We start from the raw sequence: 25,390 nt of genomic DNA, 5'->3' as shown, positions 1-25,390 counted from the left end.
CTATATTGTACCTGGGCACGGCAAGGCTTTGCTTTATAGGGCCCAGATATGCACAGCTTTCACTTACCATGATTTTTTTTTTCAGACAAACTATGTAGCCTAGAACTTACCCTGATTTTGATAAGTAACACCATTCCCCCAACAACATGGTTCAAATTTCAGTTACTACAGTATATTAACTGTAAGCAATTGCAGAAAATATAAACTCTTCAGTGCCCAAAAGCCTGTGTAAATAACACATGCACATGGCCAGGCGTGGTGGCTCACGCCTGTAATCCTAGCACTCTAGGAGGCCGAGGCGGGTGGATCACTCAAGGTCAGGAGTTTGAGACCAGCCTGAGCAAGAGCGAGACCCCATCTCTACTATAAATAGAAAGAAAGTAATTGGCCAAACCATATATATAGAAAAAATTAGCCGGGCATGGTGGTACATGCCTGTAGTCCCAGCTACTGGGGAGGCTGAGGCAGCAGGATCACTTGAGCCCAGGAGTTTGAGGTTGCTGTGAGCTAGGCTGATGCCACGGCACTCACTCTAGCCTGGGCAACAAAGTGAGACTCTGTCTCAAATAAATAAATAAATAAATAAATAAATAAATAAATAAATAAATAAATAACACATGCATATGATCAGTGACCAGTCACATAATTTTTTTGAAAGTCCATAGGCAATTGGTCACAGAGCATCTGTTATTTAGTTCATATTGCACAGAAAAGCATGTGTTTGTGATGCATGTCATCTCCTAGTAATATCCATGTGATGTGACACTTTACAAAAATGGATCACTGAAAGAGGGAATTGACCAACAAAGATCAAAGTGCAGCAAGTAAGTTATAATGCTGAGAGTAAAATTCAAATTGAATGAAAATGAAGTACTAGAAGAACTACCTGACTGGGAACATGTTGACACTGCCACTATTCAAGAGGCTCTAGAGCTACAGCCACAGGAACTTTCTGTAGGGGAACTTATCAACATACATGAGAAAAGGAATTGTGACAGAAAGGATGAAGGTGTCTCAGGGGAAATGGCAAAAAAATTCACATTAAGAATTTTTGGAAGGGGGGTATATGTAAAGGGAATATATGTAACCTTAACATTTGTATCCCCATAATATGCTAAAAAAAAATACATTTTCACAGAAAAAAAGAATTTTTGGAGCTATTTCATGACATTAAAAATGTAAAGATAGGCCAGGTGTGGTGGCTCACACCTGTAATCCTAGCACTCTGGGAGGCTGAGGTGGGCTGATTGCTCGAGGTCAGGAGTTTGAAACCAGCCTGAGCAGAGTAAGACCCAGTCTCTATTATAAATAGAAATAAATTAATTGGCCAACTAATATATATAGAAAAAAATTAGCTGGGCATGGTGGCACATGCCTGTAGTCCCAGCTACTCGGGAGGCTGAGGCAGGAGGATCACTTGAGCCCAGGAGATTGAGGTTGCTGTGAGCTAGGCTGACGCCACAGCACTCACTCTAGCCTGGGCAACAAAGTGAGACTCTTGTCTCAAAAAAAAAAAAAAAAGGGTAAAGGATAAAATGTTGAAAGTGGATTCAAATTTGTAAAGGAGTATGAAGATGCTCACTCTGTGTTTTAAGTTACAAGTGTTATTCAAACCGCGCCCAGCCTGAAAGAGAATTTTTAATGTTTTGGCAAAAAATTTTGAAGATCACAGAACGATCATTTTTTTCCATTGATAATTAAGATCGATTTGTGGGCCGGGCGTGGTGGCTCACGCCTGTAATCCTAGCACTTTGGGAGGCCGAGGCGGGCGGATTGCTCAAGGTCAGGAGTTCGAAACCAGCCTGAGCAAGAGCGAGACCCTGTCTCTACTATAAATAGAAAGAAATTAATTGGCCAACTAATATATACAGAAAAAATTAGCCGGGCATGGTGGCACATGCCTGTAGTCCCAGCTACTTGGGAGGCTGAGGCAGGATTGCTTGAGCCCAGGAGTTTGAGGTTGCTGTGAGCTAGGCTGACGCCACGGCACTCACTCTAGCCTAGGCAACAAAGCGAGACTCTGTCTCAAAAAAAAAAAAAAGATCGATTTGCACTGTTTCAGCTAACAATTTCATTTTTATAGTCTTAGACTACTTTGTACTTACGGTACACTACTGTACCAGGCACATACACACATATGGCAAAGAGTCAGTCTGGCTTGAGACATTAGAATGAGACCCAAACACAGTGGGTTTCTGTGGAACTATTTACTATTGGGGTGACTCCGGAAAAGTTGCTTAGCCTTCCTGGGCTTAGTTTTCTCAACAGTGAAATAATGGGACTTAATTCTGACTCTTTCTCTTTTGTCCTGGCCAGTCTGACTTCTGCCAGTCAGGTTTACCTTTTATCCTCTAAAATGGAGGGCCATGTGACTCAATCTACAATGAAGTCATGAATATTGAATCTATAAGTCTACCTAAATCTGTAAAAGCAATGAAAGGCAATTTGGAATTTCCTGAAAATGTGAACTGTAAACTTATTATTTCCTATCGGGATGTTGGCTGACTTAGTCACAGGTTGGTTTTCACATTCATTCTGATCACACCTGACAGAGGCCCCATTTCCATGGTTGAACTCCTGTCACCAGGGCTCTTTCTGGTGCCAAAATGCAATTTGGGAAACTGTGCCCCTTGAATGTGCTTTTTTGTTTTGCAAAATCTGAGAGGATGTCAAAAATTTCACTTTCTCCCTCCATTCTTGTAAAAAAATAAAAAATAAAAACACAACAAAAACTTCACTTTTGCTCAATTTTTTTTTTTTTTTTAGAGATGGGGGTCTCACTGTATAGCCCAGGATGGTCACCAACTCCTGGGCTCATGCAGTCTTCCCACCTCAGCCTCCTGAGTAGCTGGGACTATAGGCATGCACCACCATAGCCAGAAAGCTCTATCTTTTAGTATTTAAAATATTTATACAGTGTGAAAGTTCTTCCTAAGGACTAATACATGAAATTATCTATTCATTTTAAAGCAGTTTACCTGAGAAAATAGTTAACTTTCATGTATTTATCTACTAATTCAATAATGCCTCAAGTCCTTCCTCCTGGCAGGGGACCATGCCAGTTGCTCAGGATGAAGCAGTAAGCTGAACTTGGTCTTTGCCCTTGATAACTGGTGAGCAACAGAGACAGTTCTTGTTAAATAAAACAGGATAATTTCATTAAAAATACACATGAACATGTCTTCCAGCAGCACATGTACTAAAATTAAAATACACATGAACACCTACAGAAAAAATCATTTCTAGCAATTGGCAAATACTTTATGAGAGTTTATTGATCCCTGTGCTTGATGGTATGCAAGATAAAGAGAAATTCTTCTGTTCTTGCTTTTAGAGAGCTGACGGCCAAGCTGAGGGATAAGTCAGACATTATGCATTTTCAGAAAAAGAAAAAAAATACATGAATCACATGTAACTAGAAACAAACAAACAAAAAAACTATTGGAGAATAGAAAAGTTTGACTAAATCACAGAGTAAAGAAATGACTAACATAAAAATAACATCTCCAATCAATCCTTGTTTGAAATAAATATATATTGAGTACCTGTAAGGAACTCTGTGCTGTACTAAAAACTGTAAATAACAACCAGCCACACTCAAGCCCTCCTGGAAAAGTCAGAGCAAACTATTGTAGACACTGAATCAGTGGCTTTAGTGTGAAGTCATCCATTTTAGGGTAAAATTTCATGGGGTTAGAACATTCTAACAAATGGAGTTAGAATAAGTCCCCTCTCCCCTCATTCTTAGCAATATTATATCCACAAAGTAAAAGTGGATTGATAACATATTGGAAGGCTGCACTTTTCTCTTTTTTGTTGAGACAGTCTCGTTCTTTTGCCCAGGCTAGAGTGCCATGGCATCAGCCTAGCACACAGCAACCTCAAACTCCTGGGCTCAAGTGATCCTCCTTCTTCAGCCTCCCAAGTAGCAGGGACTATAGGTGAGCACCACCACACCCAGCTAATTTTTTCTATTTTTAGTTGCCCAGCTGATTTTTTCTATTTTTAATAGAGATGGAATCTCACTCTTGCTCAGGTTGCCTCAAACTCCTGACCTCAAGCAATCCTCCCACCTCAGCCTCCCGGAGTGCTAGAATTACAGGTGTGAGCCAGGACCTTCCTGCCATGCACTTTTTTCTATACGCATAAGTTAAACTCCTTAAAGCAAACTGAAGCTATTATGAAATATTTAGAATAAGACATAAGAGTTGGCCGGACGTGGTGGCTCATGCCTGTAATCTTGGCACTCTGGGAGGCCAAGACAGGAGGATTGCTTGAGCTCAGGAGTTCGAGACCAGCCTGAGCAAGAGGGAGACTCTGTCTCTACTATAAATAGAAAGAAATTAGCCAAACAACTAAAAATAGAAAAAATTAGCTGGGCAGGTGGCACATGCCTGTAGTGCCAGCTACTCAGGAGGCCGAGGCAGGAGGATTGCTTGAGCCCAGGAGTTTCAGGTTGCTAGGCTGATGTCATGGCACTCTACCCCAGGCAACAGAGAGTCTCAAAAAAAAAAGCAAAACTTGTCAGATAACATGGTTCCAACCTTCCAGGATAAGTCAAGAAAGGCAATGGCTTAGAGTTGAGACAGAGCCACAGGGCAGCACTTTCAGAGTGGTGGATTTAAATAGCAGGATTTCTGTCATTCTCTCTCAGTCCAAAGCTGCCCTGTGTGTGATATAGGGGACATTTAGCCACTCAGGGTGTTGAGTGCTTGAAATTCGGTTAGTGCCACGGAACTCTTTCATCTTATTAATGCAAAGTTGAAACCTCTCACCCATTAAACAACTCTCCATTTCCTCCTCCCCATCATCCCCTGGCATCCACCATTCTGCTTTCTACCTTTATAATTTCAACTACTCTAGGTACCTCCTAGGAGTAGAGTCATATAGTATTTGTCCTTTTGTAGTCCCAGCTGCTTGGAAAGTTGAGGCAGGAAGATTGTTTGAACCCTGGATTTCAAGATCATCCTGGGTAACATAGTGAGACCCTATCTTTAAAAAAATGAAACAAAAAAAAAAAAAAAAGAAAATAAAAAAAAAAAAGAAAAGTAAAAAAATAAAACAAAGGCCGGGCGCGGTGGCTCACGCCTGTAATCCTAGCACTCTGGGAGGCCTAGGCGGGTGGATAGCTCGAGGTCAGGAGTTCGAAACTAGCATGAGCAAGAGCGAGACCCTGTCTCTACCATAAATAGAAAGAAATTAATTGGCCAACTAATATATATAGAAAAAATTAGCCAGGCATGGTGGCGCATGCCTGTAGTCCCAGCTACTCGGGAGGCTGAGGCAGGAGGATCGCTTGAGCCCAGGAGTTTGAGGTTGCTGTGACCTAGGCTGATGCCATGGCACTCACTCTAGCCTGGGCAACAAAGTGAGACTCTGTCTCCAAAAAAATAAAAATAAATAAAAATAAATAAAACTATTAAAATTAAAAAAAATTGTTGGTAGTCTAGTGGTTAGGATAAAGAATAAAAAAGAAAAAAGTAAAAGAAAAGGCTGAATAATCATTGTATGTGTATACTACATTTTGTTTATCCATTTATCTATTCATAGACAGTTGGGTTAACTCTTCCTTTTGACTATTGTCAGTAATGCTGCTATGAACATGGGTGTACAAATATCTGTTTGAGGCTGGGCATGGTGGCTCATGCTTGTAATGCTATCACTCTGGGAAGCCAAGGCAGGAGGATCGCTTGAGGTTAGGAGTTCAAGACCAGTCTGAGCAAGATCGAGAGCCCATTTCTACCAAAAATAGAAAAAATCAGCTGAGTGGGGTGGTGCCTACCTGTAGTCACAGCTACTTGGGAGGCTGAAGCAGGAGCCCAAGAGTTGAGGGTTGCAGTGAACTATGATGTTGTCACTGCACTCTAGCCTGGGTGACAAAGTGAGACTCTCTCAAAAAAACTAAAAAACACAAAAAACCCCACAAAAATCTGTTTGAGTCCCTGCTTTCAGTTCTTTTGGCATATATACCCAGAAGTGGTATTGCTGGATCACAGTAATTCTATTTTTTGAGCATCTGCCATAACTGTTTTCCATAGTGGCTATATTATTAAACATTCCCACAAACAGAATAAAAGGACTTAAATTTCTGTACATCCTTGCCTTAATTTAAATTTAAAAACTGATACTCAATCCACTTATTGAAAACTTTTAAGTATGTTTGAAACAACTTAGGGACTGGGCATGGTAGCTCACACCTACAATCTTTTTTTTTTTTTTTTTTTTTTTAGACAGAGTCTTGCTTTGTTGCCTAGGCTAGAGTGAGTGCCATGGCGTCAGCCTAGCTCACAGCAACCTCAAACTCCTGGGCTCAAGGGATCCTTCTGTCTCAGCCTCCCAAGTAGCTGGGACTACAGGCATGAGCCACCATGCCCGGCTAATTTTTTCTATATATATTAGTTGGCCAATTAGTTTCTTTCTATTTATGGTAGAGACGGGGTCTTGCTCTTGCTCAGGCTGGTTTCAAACTCCCGACCTCGAGCAATCCGCCCGGCTCGGCCTCCCAGAGAGCTAGGATTACAGGCGTGAGCCACCGCGCCCGGCTCAGCTATAATCTTGGGAGGCTGAAGCAGGAGGATCACTTGTGGTCAGGAGTTTGGGACCAGCCTGAGCAAAAGTGAGACTGAGTTTACACTAAAAAATAGAAAAAAAAAATTAGCCAGGCAACTTAAAATAGAAAACATTAGCCAGGCATGGTGGCAGGCACTCGTAGTGGGAGGCTGAGGGCAAGAAGGATCACTTGAGCCCAGTAGTTTGAGGTTGCTGTGAGCCAGGCTGATGCCACAGCACTCTAGCCTGGCAACAGAGCAAGACTCTGTATCAAAACACACACACACACTAAAAAAACCCCAATTTGGGTATATGAATCTACTTTTTCAGCTGTAAATTCCATGAATTCTAAATATACATTAAATATTTCCAATGAAAATTTAGCAACTGCATTGAGATGTACTGTAAGTGGAAAGTACTCACCAGGTTTCAAAGGCTTAATACAGAAAAAAGGAATGTAAAATGTCTTATTGACAATTTTATATGTTAATTACATGTGAAATTATATTTTGGACATATCCAAACAAATACAAATACTAAAATTAATTTCACCTGTTTCTTTTTACTTTTGCAAATGTGGCTACTAGGAAAAAATTACATTATATATGTGGCTAACATATTTATTTATTTTTGAGACAGAGTCTCACTTTTTTGCCCGGGCTAGAGTGCTATGGTATTAGCCTGGCTCACAGCAACCTCACACTCCTGGGCTCAAGCGATCCTCTGCCTCAGCCTCCTGAGTAGCTGGGACTACAGGCATGCGCCACCATGCCCGGCTAATTTTTTCTATATATATTTAGTTGTCCAGCTAATTTCTTTCTATTTTTAGTAGAGATGGGGTCTCACTCTTGCTCAGGCTGGTCTTGAACTCCTGAGCTCAAATTATCCTCCTGTCTCAGCCTCCCAGAGTGCTAGGATTACGGGCATGAGCTACCGCACCCGGCCTGTGGCTAACATATTTCTACTGGACAGCACTGCTATAGAGGTCACCTCCACTCCCAGCACATAAAGCCACCAGATTCTGAAGATATACTCCTCTTTGAGCTGCCATTGTTTCATGTCAAATAAACTCTGTTCTTCCTCTCTTCTGCCCTTAACATGCACATCTGTCTTTTATCGTGGGAGGATTCCCTCAATGGAAACTTCTGTCTACTCTTACTGCAAAAGGTTGGGGTATCCCATGGTGACCTTCTGGTGTCCAGCCTTGAGTATCCTATTTCCTATGTTTTGTTGGTGTATCAGATCCTGATGCCTTCCCTTAATTAATTCCTGTGCCTGGCGAAGGCTGGGGGCAGCCTGACACCAGCAAGGAAAGCTCAGGAGATGTGTTAATGTGTTTACAGTCAAAGGACACCTTCCTTCTATCTTTGATTTTACAATGCTGCCTTGCCATAACTCCTTCTGTACATTTGTGATTCTTATCCACTTAACAGCTTGAGTAGTTTCCACTGTGGAAGCAGTCAGGAATCCTAAGCTGACTTGGATCTATGTGACAGTCCAATAGTGGGGCAGGACCTAGACCAGGTGTAGTCAATTTCGGTAACTGCTGCCTTCCCATTTGAGGGTGTGTGTGGGGACCCAGGAGGGAAACTGGAAATGTCTTATACATAGAGTCAGAGAGTGGAGGTGAGGCAGGAGAGCTGTTGTTGTGACTATATTTATGTTGCTCATATGAGGGTCATTCATGATGCAATAACATTCACCACCCCTCCAGTCAAAAGTAAAAATAAGAATTCTTCCTGGAGAATAAATTGTGCATAAGTGTTTGTTTTAATAAAATTTTTATTTTGGAGTAGTTTTAGATACAGAGAAAATTTGCAAAGATATTTCAGGGAGCTTCTGTATACCTCCACCCAGTTTCTTCTGTAGTTAGCATCTTATATAACTGTGGCACATTTGTTAAAAATAAGAAATTATCATTGCTACTATGTTCTTAATTAGACTACAGACTTTAATCTGATTTCATCAGTTTTTCCATTAATGTCCTTCTGCTGTTCTAGAATCCAATCCAGAATCCCACATTGCATTTAGCATACTAGCTTTTTATATACCAAGATCTCGACCCTATTTACCACTCATATTAGAAATACTTATTTTTTCATTAGAGAATAGGCTCTGAGGTTTATTTTGTGTGTATGAGTTATGAATAATCCCTATATAAATGTAAAAGTTTATTTGTATTGGCCATGACTACCAAAGACTATCAGGGCTATACTTATGATTAAATGGTGATTTGTTTGTTATTTCAGTGAATGGATGTATTTCCTGCTTTGTGAATTAGTTACTATTCAGGATTATTAGTTGCTGCAGTGAGGGAGGCCTTAATGCGGAATCATGTGGTGTTTCCAAGAGGCTCCATTAAAGAGCGTTTGTTATAGTACTTGGGCTGTGGTTGATCTGGGGGAGGGTCCAAGGAAACAGGCGTCTATTCTGGTTTGGGTGCTTCAGAAAGCAAGGGCAATTCAGTGATTATCTTAGTTTTTGTCTAGAAAGCAGGAGGAACTGAGCAAAGCTAGAGTTGTCACTGGAGAAAAAGCAGTAGTCATTCTACTTGGCTGCGAAGGGATGTTTAATTCTTTTTTATGTGATTGCACAGTGCCAGTTTTTATCTGTTCAGGCACGATTACCGAGTGGACTTATTTTCTCCTTCCATCGTGTCACAGAGACCTCATTTGATATCAGTATTCTGTGAAATTGTTTATATTCTCCAGGGGATCCAAGACAGCTACTGCGGGTTCTCAGGGTTGCTTTCTTAACACTGCGGCAACTAATCACATTTAGATGGCAAGCAAAAGGATACTGCTTAGCAGCTGTGCTACAGAAATGACAACTCTTGGTCCCTGGTACTGCTAATTCCGACTGTGTGCATGTACTTAGTAACTCCTCATCAAGGGCCGGGAAGTCGTCTTGTTCAGAGCAAACACAGCAGCCCTGGATGGAGCAGTATCAAATGATACTGAACTGGACGCGTGCTTCTCCAGCGGCGAAGGTCTTGGTGGTGACATCCTCCACCGTGCACTCTGCCCCTGAGGACCTCACGCTAGTCCTGCCACCCGGAGGAAGCCGGGGCACGTGAGACGACTTTACGGTACCCAGTGGACAGTCAATCGTTTCCGTCTCTCCTGGAGCTGGGGGTACAGGCACTCCAACTCCGTTGCTCTTGGGTTTCCTTTCTTCCTCTGCAGGAAACGACTCTCATTTTCCTCTCTCCCGCTGGTCTTCAGACCGGGTCTCCTTTCGGCTCACCCAATCGGCGTCCGCGAGTGGCCAGCGCGACCGCGTATGTCCCGCGCCGGCCCCGCCCCCCAGGTTCCGCCCCGCGACGGGCTGGCCAATCGCCGGCTCCAGCCCGGGAGCGTCACAGTGGCGCCGTCGCAGTTTCCCCACCCGGCCCTCCGGGCGCCAGCCGCGGGGGCGCCTGCCGCGGTCCGTGAGTCCTCCGGCTCGGTGGGGGAAGTGCGACTGCGCCGCGTCTTCCTGAAGGAGGTGGGGGTGGGGTCCGGCTCGCGGTCACGCCGGCAGGTGGCCCGGGGCCGGGGAGCCCAGGGCGCGAGGTCAGTCCGAGGCTGAGCACGCCGGGAGCAGGAGGGCTTCCGACGCGCAGCGTGCGCTCGACGGGCGGAGCTGAGGTCTCGGGCCCGCCGCGCTCCTCACGCCGCCCGGAGAAGCCCCGCCCAGAGCGCGCTGCCGGGTTTCCATGGTGACGGTAAACCAGTCTCAACTGCCAGTGCCCAGCGTTCCACTCTCCTCTAGGTGCTGCGAGGGACGACGGAGGAGGTGGAGCGCGGAGACGCCGAGCCCGAGGTGAGGGCGGCCGCAGCGGGCGGGCGGTGGGTCCGAGGTCGAGGGCCCCGGGACCAAGTGGGGACTAGACCCACCGGCGCTGGAGTCTGGGATCCGGGCGGGTCTTGAGGAAGCGCTTCCGCCGGGCAGGAGGACGGCAGCCCTGGGTGGGCGGGCATCAGGGCCGGAGGCGCGAGAGGTCTTAACCACCTGCAGGAATACCTCCGGGGTTATTGGGTTGTTTTGAGAAAAGAGGCTCTTTTTGCTTTAGTTTATCTGTGTATGTATTTATGTTTATTGACAGAGTATTGCTCTGTCTCTAGCCCAGGCTGGAGTGCCGTGGTGTCAGCCTAGCTCACAGCAACCTCAAACTTCTGGGCTCAGGCGATCCTTCTGCCTCAGCCTCCCGAGTAGCTGGGACTACAGGCATGCACCACCACGCCCTGGCTGTACTTTTTAAGGCAGTTCATTCACATACTTAAGAATCAGAAACTTGGCCGGGCGCGGTGGCTCACACCTGTAATCCTAGCACTCTGGGAGGCCGAGGCGGGAGGATCGTTTGAATTCAGGAGTCGAGACCAGCCTGAGCCAGAGCAAGACTCTGTCTCTACTATAAATAGAAATTAATCGGCTGACTAATATATATATAGAAAAAATTAGCCGTACATGGTGGCGCATGCCTGTAGTCCCAGCTACTCGGGAGGCTGAGGCAGGAGGATCCCTTGAGCCCAGGTTGCTGTGAGCTAGGCTGACGCCACGGTACTCACTCTAGCCTGGGCAGCAAAGCGAGACTGTCTCAAAAAAAGAATCAGAAACTTGCACAAGGCCATATTACTCAAAACTTCATCTTTTCTCCATTTCCTTCTTTCTGAGGAAATAGTTTCAAGCCTTTGAACTTTCTTCTCCAGAAATCTTATTTCTTCTTCTTATATGGGCATTTCTCCCCTATGTTCTTCCTTCGTTAGCTTTACTAAATTTGTATACTTTGGTCTGAAATATTTCTTCATTGATTTCCTTTGCCTGTTGGTCTTTTCTGTTGCATGTGTGTAGTAGGCCATTTGTTTTTTTTTTCCCTTTTTCTAGATATACTCTTAAATATATATATATTTTTTTTTTTTTTTTTTTTGAGACAGAGTCTCGCTTTCTTGCCCAGGCTAGAGTGAGTGCCGTGGCGTCAGCCTCGCTCACAGCAACCTCAGACTCCTGGGCTCAAGCAATCCTCCTGCCTCAGCCTCCCGAGTAGCTGGGACTACAGGCACGAGCCACCATGCCCGGCTGATTTTATATTATATATATTAGTTGGCCAATTAATTTCTTTCTATTTTTATGGTAGAGACGGGGTCTCGCTCAGGCTGGTTTTGAACTCCTGACCTTGAGCAATCCGCCCGCCTCGGCCTCCCAGAGTGCTAGGATTACAGGCGTGAGCCACCGCGCCCGGCTCTTAAATATATTTTGCCCAGATTTCTTTTCTTTTTTTTTTTTTTGAGGCAGAGTCTCGCTTTGTTGCACAGGCTAGAGTGAGTGCCGTGGCGTCAGCCTAGCTCACAGCAACCTCCAACTCCTGGGCTCAAGTGATCCTCCTCCCTGGTAGCTGGGATTACAGGCATGGGCCACCATGCCCGGCTAATTTTTGCTATTTATTTTTAGTTGGCCAATTAATTTCTTTCTATTTATAGTAGAGACGCGGTCGCTCTTGCTCAGGCTGGTTTCGAACTCCTGACCTCCAGCAATCCGCCCGCCTCAGCCTCCCAGAGTGCTGGGATTACAGGTGTGAGCCACCGCGCCCGGCCCTATATTTTGTACAGATTCTGTTTGAAAACATCTAGGAAAGAACCTGAGTTTATCAGGTTTCAGGTGGATCCAGGGCTTTGTCTCAGGCTCCATATGTCTTCTTCTTTCTTTCTTTATTTTTTTTCAGATCAGAATCGCCTCGATAATCAGTGGCCTGGGATAAGCCCAGCCTCATCTATCTGATCAATTCATCACTTCTGAGCGCTGGGCCCGCAGGACAGCTCCAGGACCTCAGAGGCCCGGGCGTTGCCGCCCTCCAAGGGGCCTAGCTGCACAGTGCTCCGAAGAGGGGCTTCGCAGGAGGAGAGCTTTTCATCTCGGGTCTGCCGGGCAGGCTGGGGCCACTACCCGATCAAATAAGATCAAGTTGTAGGCAGGGGGAGGGGCGCAGGGGCGGGCGCACACACTCACCTCGCACGCCCCGCGCATTCGCGCACCCACTTGCGCACCCACTCACACTCGGCCTACGCGTGCCTTCCACGACACCGTGGCACCACGCACACCACCTCGCCCCAGGCCACTCTCCCTGCCGGGTGTCTTCTTTATAAACGAGAGTTTTGTTTGTTTGTTTGTTTTTGTGACAGAGTCTTTCCTTGTTGCCCAGGCTGGGTTTAATTTCTGGGCTCAGGCCCGGGGCGGTGGCTCAGGCCTGTAATCCTAGCACTCTGGTAGGTAGAGGCGGGCGGATTGCTGGAGGTTAGGAGTTTGAAACCAGCCTGAGCAAGAGTGAGACCCCGTCTCTACTAAAAATAGAAAGAAATTAATTGGCCAAGTAAAAATATATAGAAAAATTATCCGGGCATGGTGGCACATGCCTGTAGTCCCAGCTAACAGGGAGGCTGAGGCAGGAGGATCGCCTGAGCCCAGGTGTTGGAGGTTGCTGTGAGCTAGGCTGACGCCACGGCACTCACTCTAGACTGGGCAACAAAGCGAGACTCTGTCTAAAAAAAAAAAAAAAAAAAAATTCTGGGCTCAAGTGAACTTCCCACCGCAGCCTCCCTAGTAGCTGGGATTACAGGGGTGGGCCACTGTGCCCAACCTACAGTTAAGATTTTTTTTTTTTTTTTTTTTTGAGACAGAGTCTCGCTTGTTAACCAGGCTAGAGTGAGTGCCGTGGCATCAGCCTAGCTCACAGCAACCTCAAACTCCTGGGCTCAGGCGATCCTCCTGCCTCAGCCTCCCTGGTAGCTGGGACTACAGGCATGCGCCACCATGCCCGGCTAATTTTCTATATATATAAGTTGGCCAATTAATTTCTTTCTATTTATAGTAGAGATGGGGGTCTCGCTCTTGCTCAGGCTGGTTTCTAACTCCTGACCTCGAGCAATCCGCCTGCCTCGGCCTCCCAGAGTGCTAGGATTACAGGCGTGAGCCACCTCGCCCGGCCAGTTAAGATTTTTGTGTGTATTTTTTTTTTCATCTTAAAAATAGGAAATATGCCCTTGAGTACTGTTGATAGGAATGTAAAATGGTACCACAACTATGGAAAACAGTATGGAAGTTCCTCAAAAAATTAAAAATAGAATTGTAATATGATCTAGCATTATCACTTCTAAGTTTATGATCCAAAAAAATTGAAAGCAGGGACTTGAACAGATATTTGTACACCCATGTTCATAGCAGCATTGTTCATAATAGTCAAAAGGTGGAAGTAGCCACAGTGTCTATTGGTAGATGAATAGGTAAACAAAATGTAAATGCAATGGAATATTATTTAGCCTTAAAAAAGGAAAATCCTGTCACATTCTGCAACATGGATGAAGTTTGAGGATATTATGTTAAGTGAAATAAACCTGTCACAAAAATACAAATGATTCCATTTATATGAGGATCTAAAGGAGTCAAATTTATTTTTATTTTCATTAATTTATTTATTTTGAGACATAGTCTCACTTTGTTGCCCAGGCTAGAGTGAGTGCTTTGGCGGCAGCCTAGCTCACAGCAACCTAAATCTCCTGGGCTCAGGCAATCCTCTTGCCTCAGCCTCCCGAGTAGCTGGGACTACAGGCATGCGCCACCATGCCCGGCTAATTTTTTCTATATATATTAGTTTGCCAATTTAATTTCTTTCTATTTATAGTAGAGACGGGGTCTCACTCTTGCTCAGGCTGGTTTCGAACTCCTGATCTCGAGGGATCCGCCCACCTCGGCCTCCCAGAGTGCTAAGATTACAGGCATGAGCCGCTGTGCCCGGCCAGGAGTCAAATTTATTAAACAGAAAGTAGAATGATAGTTTCAAGAGTCTAGGGAAAGGGGGAAGAGTGAGTTGTTTAATGGGTACAGAGTTTCAGATTTGCAGGTTGAAAAGGTTTTAGATGTGTTTCACAGCAATGTGAAGGTACTTAACTTTGAAATGTACACATTAAATGGTTAATTGGTAAATTTTACGTTATATATATTCTTAATCACAATAAAAAGAATTTTAAGGCCGGGCAAGGTGGCTCATGCCTATAATCCTAGCACTCTGGGAGGCCAAGGCAGGTGGATTGCTTGAGGTTAGGTGTTCGAAACCAGCCTGAGTGAGACTCCGTCTCTACCAACAATAGAAAGAAATTAATTAACCAACTAAAAAAATATGTAGAGAAAAAATTAGCCGGGCATGGTGGCTCATGCCTGTAGTCCCAGCTACTCGGGAGGCTGAAGTAATAGGATCGCTTGAGCCCAGGAGATTGAAGTTGCTGTGAGCTAGGCTGACTCCACGGCACTCACTCTAGCCTGGGCAAGAAAGTGAAACTCTGTCTCAAAAAGAAAAAAGAAAGAAATATAACAAGTTATATAAGAGTTTTATTGTAAAGCTTATTGGACGATATAAAGAATCTTACCAAAATCAAGATTTATGTAGCCATTACTCCCCCCCCCCTCCTTTTTTTAATTCTAAGAGACAGGGTCTTGCTCTGTTGCCCATGCTCAGGTGCAGTGGTGAATATACAGCTCACTGTAACCTTAAATTTCTGGGCTCAAGGGAGCCTGCTGCCTCAGCATCCTGAGTAGCTAGAACTATAGCTGTATACCATCACACCCAGCTAATTTTTTTTTCCAGAATATTATGGGGGTACAAATGTTTTGGTTACATAAATTGCTTTTGTACAGTTTGAGTCAAAGTTACTGTACCCATTAGGTGTGAATTTACCCATCACCTCTTACCCCCAGTCTTTTTAAAATTTTTAACTTTTTGTAGAGCTGGGGTCTCACTATGGTACCCAGGCTACTCTCAAAGTCCTGGCCTCTTGGAGTGCTGGGATTATAGGCGTGAGACACCTCTCCTGACTTTCATTACTCATTTTAAGAAATAGAACTCTACCCTCATCTTTATGATACTTTATGTAGTCCCGGTCATCAGGGCTCCCTTCTTTACCCTGGGGTGATCACTGTCCTCAATTTTATGCTTATCAGCTATTGACTTTGCTTTATAATTTCTCTAAAATTGTTTGTATACCAGAAAGAGATGTTTAAATAGTATTGCATGACCTTGAGCTTTATATATGTTGTCTTCATAATATATGTTTTCCTCAGTGCCTTGCTTTTGTTAATTAATGTTATCTTCAAAGAATTATTCCATGTCCAATGATAAAACTATAGTATTTTTTGCTGTTTTATAGTATTCCATTTAATAAGCAGAACCACATCTTATTTTTCAACTCTTCTGTTAAAGGATTTATAGGTTGTTTCCAGTTTGGGACATTACAGTGGTGCTTTGAACAAGCATGTGTCTCCTGGGCCACGTGGAATTGTTGGGTCATAGATTTGTTCACATTTAACTTCATAATATAAGGATATTTTCCAAAACAGTTGTACCAGGCTACCTCCCCTACCCCAGTGGTACTGCTGTATCATATAGTAAGTATATATTATTTAACTTAATAAGAAACTGCCAGACTTTTCTACGGTGTCATACCATTTTTATTTTGCATTCCCATTAGCAGTGTGAGAGTTCCACTTGCTTTTTATCTTCACCATCACTTGGTATTGTCAATTTAAAAATGTTTAAATTTTATTCTAGCCATTCTATAGGGTTATATAGCCATATTTCATCATACCTTTAATATATATTGTGGTAATGGCTAGTGATGTTGATTATCTTTTCATGAGCTTATTTGCCATCCATGAATATGTTTATGAAGTGTCTATTTAAGTGGTTTGCCCTTTAAAAAAATTGGATTGTCTCCTTCCTGTTGAGTTTTGAGAATTCTTTATGGTTTCTGGATACAAGTCCAGACGTGTGATTTGCAATTATTTTCTTCCCATTTGTAGTTTATTTTTGTCTTCTCTTAACAGTGTTGTACAGCAAAAGTTTTAAATTTTGAAGTCAATTTTGTTAACTTTTTTTTATAGATTATGCCTTTGTTATATCTAAGAACTCTTTGCATAATCCTGAAAATTTTCTCCTATATTTTCTTCTAAAAGTTTTGCACCATTACATTTTACATGTGACATAGAAGTTTTTATTTATTTTTTATTGTCTTTAAAGATAGTGTCTCACTTTGTCAGCTAGGTTGAAGTGCAATGGTGGGATCATAGTTCATTCCACCCTCAAACTCCAGGGCTCAAGCAATCCTCCTGCTTTCTGAGTAGCTGGGACTACAGGCTTGCGACACCATGCCCAGCTAATTAAAACAAATTTTTTTTTAGAGACAAGGTCTTCTATGTTGCCCAGGCTGGTCTTGAATTCCTTGTCTCAAGCAATCCTCCTGCTCCTGCTTCCTAAAGTACTGGGATTGCAGGCATGAGCCACTGCCCAGCTCATATTAATTTTAGACTAATACTGTTAATAAAATATCTTACTAGGATTTGGATAGCAAATATGTTAAACATATATTATTTTGGGGGGAATTGACATCTTTATTGAGTCTTCTAATCTGTTAATGTAGTATGTCTCTTCATTTGCTTAGATTTTCTTGAATTTCTTTCATAAGCATTTTCTAGTGCTCAGCACACAAGTCTTGTATATGTTTGTTAGATTTATATATAAGTAGTTTCTTTGAGCTATTGTAAATGGTACTTTATTTTTAATCTAGGCTTGTACATATTTTATTGGTAATAGAAATATAGTTGATTTTTATAGTTGATCTTATATTCTACAATCTTGCTAAACTTATTAGTTCTACAGGTTTTTTTTTTTTTTTTTTTTTTTGTCTAATGCTTGGGATTTTCTGTGTAATATAATACATCATGCCATATGGAAATAGGGGTAGTTTTACTTCTGTTCCAATCTGTATGCCTCATATTTTCTTTTCTTGCCTTATTTTGTTGACTAGTACTTACAATACAATGTTAAGTAAGAGTGGAAAGTAGATATCCTTTCCTTGTTCCCAATTTTAGGGAGAAACATACAGTTTTTCACCATTAAGTGTGATGTTAGCTGTAGTTTTCGTAGATGTTCTTTATCAAGTTGAGATGATTCCCCTCTATTTCTAACTTGTTGAGAGTTTTTATCATAAATGGGTGGTGTTAGATTTTGTCAGATGTCTTTACTATGTCAATTCACATCATAATAGTTTTTCTTCTTTACCCTATTAATATGCTGTATTACTTTGATTTTCTTTTTTTTTTTTTTTTTAACTTGGACATTGACTTGGAATTGATTTTCAACTGTTGAGCCAGCCTTCAATATTCTAAACTATACTTGGACATGGTGCATAATTATCAGTATAAGTATTATGAGGATATTGGTTTAGTTTTTGGTGTTTTGCTCTTTTACTGTCTTTAGGTTTGGTATCTGAGTGTAATGCTGATCTCACTAAATAAATTGGAAAGTGTTTCTCTTTCATTTTCTGTAAGAGACGTATATGATTAGCTTTAATTCTTCTTCAAACATTTGATACATTTTTCCAGTGAAACCATCTGAGTCTGGAGTTATGTATATTTTAGTCTGCTTTAAGTTATAGCTATAAACATAGCTCATTGATGTTTCTAAATTTTTTTTTGAGAAATGAACTCAATTACCTTAAAGTTCAGCAATCTTTTTTTCTTAAAAAATATTAGAAATTTTTATTAGAAAAAAACTTTTCATCTATTTTCTTTCTTCTGTGCAGTTCAAAATCTTTTCCTATGTAATGTCTAATCTATTCCTCCTATCCAATGCATTTTTCATTTCAGACATTATAGTTTTCATTTCTAGAATCTTGACTGAGTCTTTTAAAATATTTCATGGCTGAACAACTATAATTCTCATTATAGGTCATGATTTCGGCCTGTTCGTGTACTTGGTATCTTACTGGATGTTAGGCATTGTGAATTTTACTTTTACGTGGAATATTTTTGTAATCTTATAAATCTTCTTGAGCTTTATTTTAGGATTAAGTTACTCGAAAATAGTTTGATCTCTGTCTTCTTGGGATTCATTAGGCAGGTCCAGGGCATTGCTTATTCTAGGACTAATTATTCACCACTACTGAGGCAGGATCTTCCTGAGTACTATCCCCACTGGGCCATGAATTATGACATTTTACAGTCTGCCTGGTAGGAACAGGCAGGTACTGTTCTGGGCCCTGTGTGAGCACAGGTCACTGTTCCCTCTGATCTTTTTGGATGGTTCTTCTCCCAGACATAGATACTTCCTTATACTCATGTGCTGATCAATACTCTGCTGGACACTGCAGATCTCTCGGTTCTTCTTTTCATGTAGCTCTCTCCTTTCTGGTATTATGGTCTCTGAACTTGAGCTGCCTTGGCTGCCCCAGACTCTCAAATCTATCTCTTCAACTCAGGGAGTCTGCCAGGTTCTGGCTTAGTTGTTTTTTTGCTACAGCACAATCTAAATACTATGCAAGACAGTAAACTGGGGCATTTGTAGGGCTCATCTCATTTGTTTCCTATCTCTCAGGGATTACTCTCCTTCGTTGCCTGTTCAATGTCTTAGAAACCATTTTTTCCATATATATTGTCATTTTTTTATTGTTTTAGGTGGAAAGGTTAATCTGGTTCCTGATATTCAATCCATCTTGCCCTGAAGTGGAAAATTGAAGATGGGGTATTAGGCATTCATTTAATTATTTGTTGAACTCTAATCGTACAAGTAGGAGTGACTCTTCAACAACTGATTTGAACTGTGCAGGTCCACTTATATGTGGATTTTTTTCAATAAATATATTGGAAAATTTGTTTGGAGATGTGCAACAATTTGAAAGAACTCTCAGATGAACCATGTAGCTTAGAAATACTGAAAAAATTTTTTAAAAATGTAGGTATGTCATGAATGCATAAGATATATGTAGATATTAGTCTATTTCATCATTACTACCATGAAGTATGTACAAATCTTTTAAGTTAAAATTTATCAAAACGTATGCACATATTTTACAGACCATACATGGTACCATTCTCAATTGAGAAAAATGTAAACAGACATAAAAGATGCAGTATTAAATCATATTTGTAGCTCATCACATGCCAAAGAAAACAAAAGTAGACAATTAAAAACAAAAAAATCATAATTTCATAAAATTAACTGTAGTACATACTATGCTAGTGTAATAATTTTGTAGCTACCTCCTGTTGCTATTGCAGTGAGCTCGAGTGTTATGAGTATCCATGTAAAATGCTGTGTGACATTAATCATCTCTGTGTGAGCAGTTTATCTAGTAAATTGCATATTGCAGTAAAAAGTGATGCCTTGTGATCTGTGCATTTTTCATCATGTTTAGGGCAGTACTATAAACCTGAAATAACACCGTGGGAACCATATGTGCCAGTAGTGATGCTGGAGGTCTTCCCAAGAAGCAGAGAAAAGTCATGACATTGTAAGAAAAAGTTGAATTACTTGATGTGTAATAGATTGAAATCTGCAGCTGCAGTTGTCCGCCATTTCAAGATAAATGAATCCAGTGTAAGGACCATTGTAAAAAAAGAAAAGGAGGCCGGGTGTGGTGGCTCACTCCTGTAATCCTAGTGCTTTGGGAGGCTGGGGTGGGTGGATCGCTCAAGGTTAGGAGTTCGAAACCAGCCTGAGCAAGAAGAGCGAGACCTTGTCTCTACTATAAATAGAAAGAAATTAGTTGGCCAACTAAAAATATATAGAAAAGGGCCGGGTGCAGTGGCTCACACCTGTAATCCTAGCACTCTGGGAGGCCGAGGCAGGCAGATTGCTCGAGGTCAGGAGTTCGAAACCAGCCTGAGCAAGAGCGAGACCCCGTCTCTACTAAAATGAGAAAGAAATTAATTGGCCAACTGTAAATATATAGAAAAAATTAGCCGGGCAAGGTGGTGCATGCCTGTAGTCCCAGCTACTCGGGAGGCTGAGGCAGTAGGATTGCTTGAGCCCAGGAGTTTGAAGTTGCTGTGAGCTAGGCTGACGCCATGGCACTCTAGCCTGGGGAACAGTGAGACTCTGTCTCAAAAAAAAAAATAAAAAAAAAAAGGAGGTGGATCTAACTCTGGATAATTTAATGCCAGCAAAGGATGATTTGATAATTTTTCTGTTTGAGACAGTCTTCCTCTGTTGCCCAGGGTAGAGTGAATGCCGTGGCACAGCCTAGCTCGCAGCACCCTCAAACTCAAGTGATCCTTCTGCCTCAGCCTCCCGAGTAGCTGGGACTATAGGCATGCGCCACCATGCCCAGCTAATTTTTTTTTTTTTTTATAGTAGAGACGGGGTCTCACTCTTGCTCAGGCTGGTTTTGAACTCCTGACCTCGAGCAGTCCGCCCGCCTCGGCCTCCCAGAGTGCTAGGATTACAGGCGTGAGCCACCGTGCCCGGCCTAATTTTTTCTATATATATTAGTTTAGTTGGCCAATTAATTTCTTTCTATTTATAGTAGAGATGGGGGTCTCACTCTTGCTCAGGCTGGTTTCGAACTCCTGACCTTGAGCAATCTGCCCGCGTCGGCCTCCCAGAGTGCTAGGATTGCAAGTTGATAATTTTATTTTATTTTATTTTTTAGAAATATATAAAAACTTTATTTTTCAAAACTTTAAATTAGGAATAATTAGAGGGGAATCTTCTTTAACTTGATCTTCTACATTTGAAAAGTATCTCATCTTTGTTAAAATTTCCTTGGCTCCTTCAAAGTCATCTTGTTCAAAAGCTCTGCTCACAATGTTAGTAAATTCTTTCTGTTTAGCAATCCAGGAAGCTGAAGTAATCTCGGGTGGGGTCAGGTGGCTGCAGTGCGCGGCACTTCGGACAGAAGAACCGGTCCCCTTGCCCAGGGCTCCCTGGGCTGCCACAGTTCCAACAGCGGGGTGAACTGTTTCCCACCTGAGACGCAGCATTGCAGCTTAGCAGTCTCCTTCTGGGGACCCCTGCCGGCCGTAACCCCTACACACGGAGCAAGGCCCCGGCTTTCCCCTTCCACACCTGGCCAGCGGCCTATGTGCAGGTTTGCTAATTTTAGAAAGAAGTTTGGCTTAAAAAATATTAAGATAACGGGAGAAGCAACTTCTGACCAAGAGACAGCAGCTGAGTTCCCAGACACCATAAAGAAAATCACTGAGGAGAAAGGATATCTGCCTGAAAAGGTTTTAAATGCACATAATAGTGCTTTTCTGGAAAATATGCCACAAAGGACATGAGTAAGGAAGAGATGAGTGATTCCCAGCCTGTGCCAGATGATGAGAAAGAAGCAGTGCCAGAAAACAAATTGACATTAGACAGTCTGGCAGAAGGGTTCCAATTATTCAAGACTGCTTTTGACTTCTTTTACACCATGGACCGGTCTATGATATGGGCACTGAAACTAAAGCCAACAGTGGAAGAAAGATTGGTACCATATAGAAACATTTTTAGAGAAATGAAAAACTAAAAAGGTCAGAAATTATGATGTATTTCCATAAAGTCACACCAAGTGTACCTGCCTCTCCTGCTAACTCCTCTACCTCTAATAATCTCTGCCACTTCTGAGACAGCCAGCCCAACCACCCTTTCTCTTCCTCTTCCTCAGCCTACTCAATGTGAAGACAAGGTTGAAGACCTTTATGATGATCCATTTTGACTTAATAGTAAATGTATTTTCTCATGATTTTCTTAATAACATTTCTTCATAGTAAGAACACAGTATGTAATACATATATACAAAATATGTGCTAACCAACTGTTTATGTTATCAGTAGGGCTTCTGGTAAACAGTAGGCTATTAGGAGTTAAGTTTTGGGGGAGTCAAAAGTTATACACACATTTTTGACTGTTCAGGAGGTTGGTGCTCCTAACTCCTGCATTTTTAAACAGTGAATCAAATGGTCCTGAAAAAAGAGAAACCATAGGACCTGAGTATATCGACATTTCAAGTCATATGGAATTGAAATGGATTGGCTATTAAAGCACAGTGATACATATAGTATTAGTCAAATCAGCTCGTGTTTTGAAGCTAGTTTTATGGGAGAACTCCACTTAATTCAGCCTAACATTGTAGAGGTAACTAAGGAACATAATAATGAACAGCTGTTATTACAAAAGTGGAACAATAAACTCGTGAAATCAGTATTTTGTAATGCCTCAAAATGCATTTTGAGCTTATTTTATCTACCTCAGCAGTTATATATGTATATATTTATGTTCAAGTAAATTCAATTATGTGAAATATTTTATACCATGTTGCACTGGACATATTTGAGAGGTGTCCTTTTTTGAAAAATATAATAAAAAATTTTAGATCCATAATTTTTTAAATTTCTTTTTTAAATTTTATAATAAATACCTTGGCACGTACATCTTGATAGATCTATAATTTTAAAAGTAGTTTTTTTTCATTTATAATCCTTTAAGGTAAGCTTAAGATTTTTAAAACATTAAATTTGAAGAGTATTAACATTTATACTGTAGAATTTTGGTCTTTGTGATTATATGAAATTTTTAAGCCTTTGATTTAAAGATCTCTTTTTACTGTTAATTTTAGGTATATTTTGTTAAGTGAAACTTTTTAACTAAAATTTTTCTCTCAAAATAAATTATTTTTCACAGACTAAATCACAGGACTCATGTGGTTGTACTCATGGCTAAGATTTATTGCAATGTAAGGATGTAGAGTACAATCAGCACAGGCAAAAAGTGGTGCATTGGGTGAAATCTTGAAACCAGACACAAGCTTGGCAGAGTCCTCTCAGTGGTTTCACACAGGACTCACTCAGTTCCCTCAGCAACCAGTTGTGGCAAATTGCCTTATCTACTAGGGAAACTCATCATCCAAGACTAGGAGTCTGAGGTCTTTTTTGGGGGTGAGCTATGTAGGCACATAGTTGCCAGTGTGATTGATGATTCTCTGAAATTCCAGACACCCAGAAGGAAAGCAGGTTTTCAGCATAAATTACATTTTTTTGGTATAGTCTAGGCAGAGTGAGCCACCTTTATTATTTAGGGAAAGTTTTATATCAGTGTAGGCAGCTGTTTACTAGTTAAGTTCATAGACACCAGCCAAGGGCCAGCCTGGCAAGCAGACCTTTCTAAAGAGAGCAGTCTTGGGCCTGCTGTGTTAACTATTTTAGGCACAAGATATAAATGGCATAAAGACACCAGTTAAATGACAGTGTCAGAATGAATTAAATCATTACCTAGCTATATGCTATCTATAAGAAATTCATTATATATATGATTACCTATAGATACAGGTAGTTTAAAGGTAATAGGATGAGAAAAGATAACATGTAAACAGTGAACAAGAAATCTGATGCAACTATATTAATATTAGACAAAGTAAACTTCAGAGCAATGAAAATGACCATGAATAAAGAAGAATAGTATATAACGAAAAAAGTCAAAAGAATTGAGTAGCCAAAACTATTTTGAAAAAGAATAAAGTTGGAAGAATAACACTGCCCAATTTTTAGACTTAACGAAGTTACATTAACCATATAAGCATCATATTGATGAAGGGACAGACAGATCAATGGAACAGAATAGAGTTCAGAAATTTACACACACATATGGTCAATTGATTTTTGAATAAGTTGGCAGCAATTCAACAGAAAAGATTGTCTTCAACAAGTAAGTGCTAGAACAACTGTATATCCATATGCAAATAAACCTGAACTGAAACTTCATATCTTGTACATTAACTCAGAATGGGTTACATATCCAAATAAAAAAGTGCGAAATACTTTATTGGTTAAACCCCTCAGGACCATGTTGAAATCCTAAGACTGTCCTCCTTTATGGTTTGTGTAACATTGCTATTGCTAACACTATTTTACAAATGAGGAAGCAGGCAAATAGAAGATTAGGAATTTTTTTTTTTTTTTGAGACAGTCTCTCTCTGTTGCCCAGGCTGGAGTGCCTGGCTAGAGTGCCGTGGCGTCAGCGTAGCTCACAGCAACCTCAAACTCCTGGGATCAAATGATCCTCCTGCCTCAGCCTCCCGGGTAGCAGGGACTACAGGCATGCGCCACCATGCCCGGGTAATTTTCTCTCTCTCTCTCTCTCTCTATATATATATATATATATTTTTTTTATGTATATATATATATATATATTTTTTTTTTTTTTGAGACAGAATCTCGCTTTGTTGCCCAGGCTAGAGTGAGTGCCGTGGCGTCAGCCTAGCTCACAGCAACCTCACACTCCTGAGCTCAAGCAATCCTCCTGCCTCAGCCACCCGAGTAGCTGGGACTACAGGCATGCACCACCATGCCCGGTTAGTTTTTTCTATATATATTAGTTGCCCAATTAATTTCTTTCTATTTATAGTAGAGACGGGGTCTCGCTCTTGCTCAGGCTGGTTTCGAACTCCTGACCTCGAGCAATCCGCCGGCCTCGGCCTCCCAGAGTGCTGGGATTACAGGTGTGAGCCACTGCGCCCGGCCTCTATATATTTTTAGTTGGCCAATTTCTTTCTATTTTTAGTAGAGATGGGGTCTTGCTCTTGCTCAGGCTGGTTTCGAACTCCCAACCTTGAGCAATCCGCCCGCCTTGGCCTCCCAGAGTGCTAGGATTACAGGCGTGAGCCACCGCACCGGTCGGCAATTAGTCTTTATTATAAGTCTTTCACAGAAGCGTGGCAGTGATACCAAAGGAACTAGCAATGAGCAAATTGCGTTTATTTTTCGACAGTTTTTGTTCTTTATCTTTTGTTTCCCACATACTGTGTTGGCTTTTTACTAATATTGACTTCAATATTGGCTTTCACTAAGTTTTTAAATAAAGTTATAGTACATCAACAACAAAAAGAAAGGTCTTCTCAACAGGTGACAGGGGTTATTACTTGGATATCCCCCTACACTGCTTGTTTATTTTTTATTTTATTTTATTTTATTTTTTTTGAGACAGAGTCTCGCTTTGTTGCCCAGGCTAGAGTGAGTGCCGTGGCGTCAGCCTGGCTCACAGCAACCTCAAACTCCTGGG

The 25,390-nt window shown here is 41.6% G+C and overlaps 1 long non-coding RNA gene and 1 other non-coding gene across 2 annotated transcripts; one reads left to right on the top strand and one right to left on the bottom strand.

The window, feature by feature from the left end:
- Positions 1–9,839: 9,839 nt before the first annotated feature.
- Positions 9,840–22,717, top strand: LOC142875600 (uncharacterized). Its single transcript, XR_012922926.1, has 4 exons — positions 9,840–10,353; positions 12,251–15,960; positions 19,767–19,862; positions 21,183–22,717. It is a non-coding gene; the product is annotated as an uncharacterized LOC142875600 (long non-coding RNA).
- Positions 12,247–12,660, bottom strand: LOC142875837 (small Cajal body-specific RNA 2). The gene has a single exon (XR_012923117.1).
- Positions 22,718–25,390: the final 2,673 nt, after the last annotated feature.

Source organism: Microcebus murinus, chromosome 14 (genome assembly GCF_040939455.1).
Source record: "Microcebus murinus isolate Inina chromosome 14, M.murinus_Inina_mat1.0, whole genome shotgun sequence".
In the NCBI taxonomy this organism is placed as follows: Eukaryota; Metazoa; Chordata; class Mammalia; order Primates; family Cheirogaleidae; genus Microcebus; species Microcebus murinus.
This window is presented reverse-complemented; position numbering and strand designations above follow the sequence as displayed.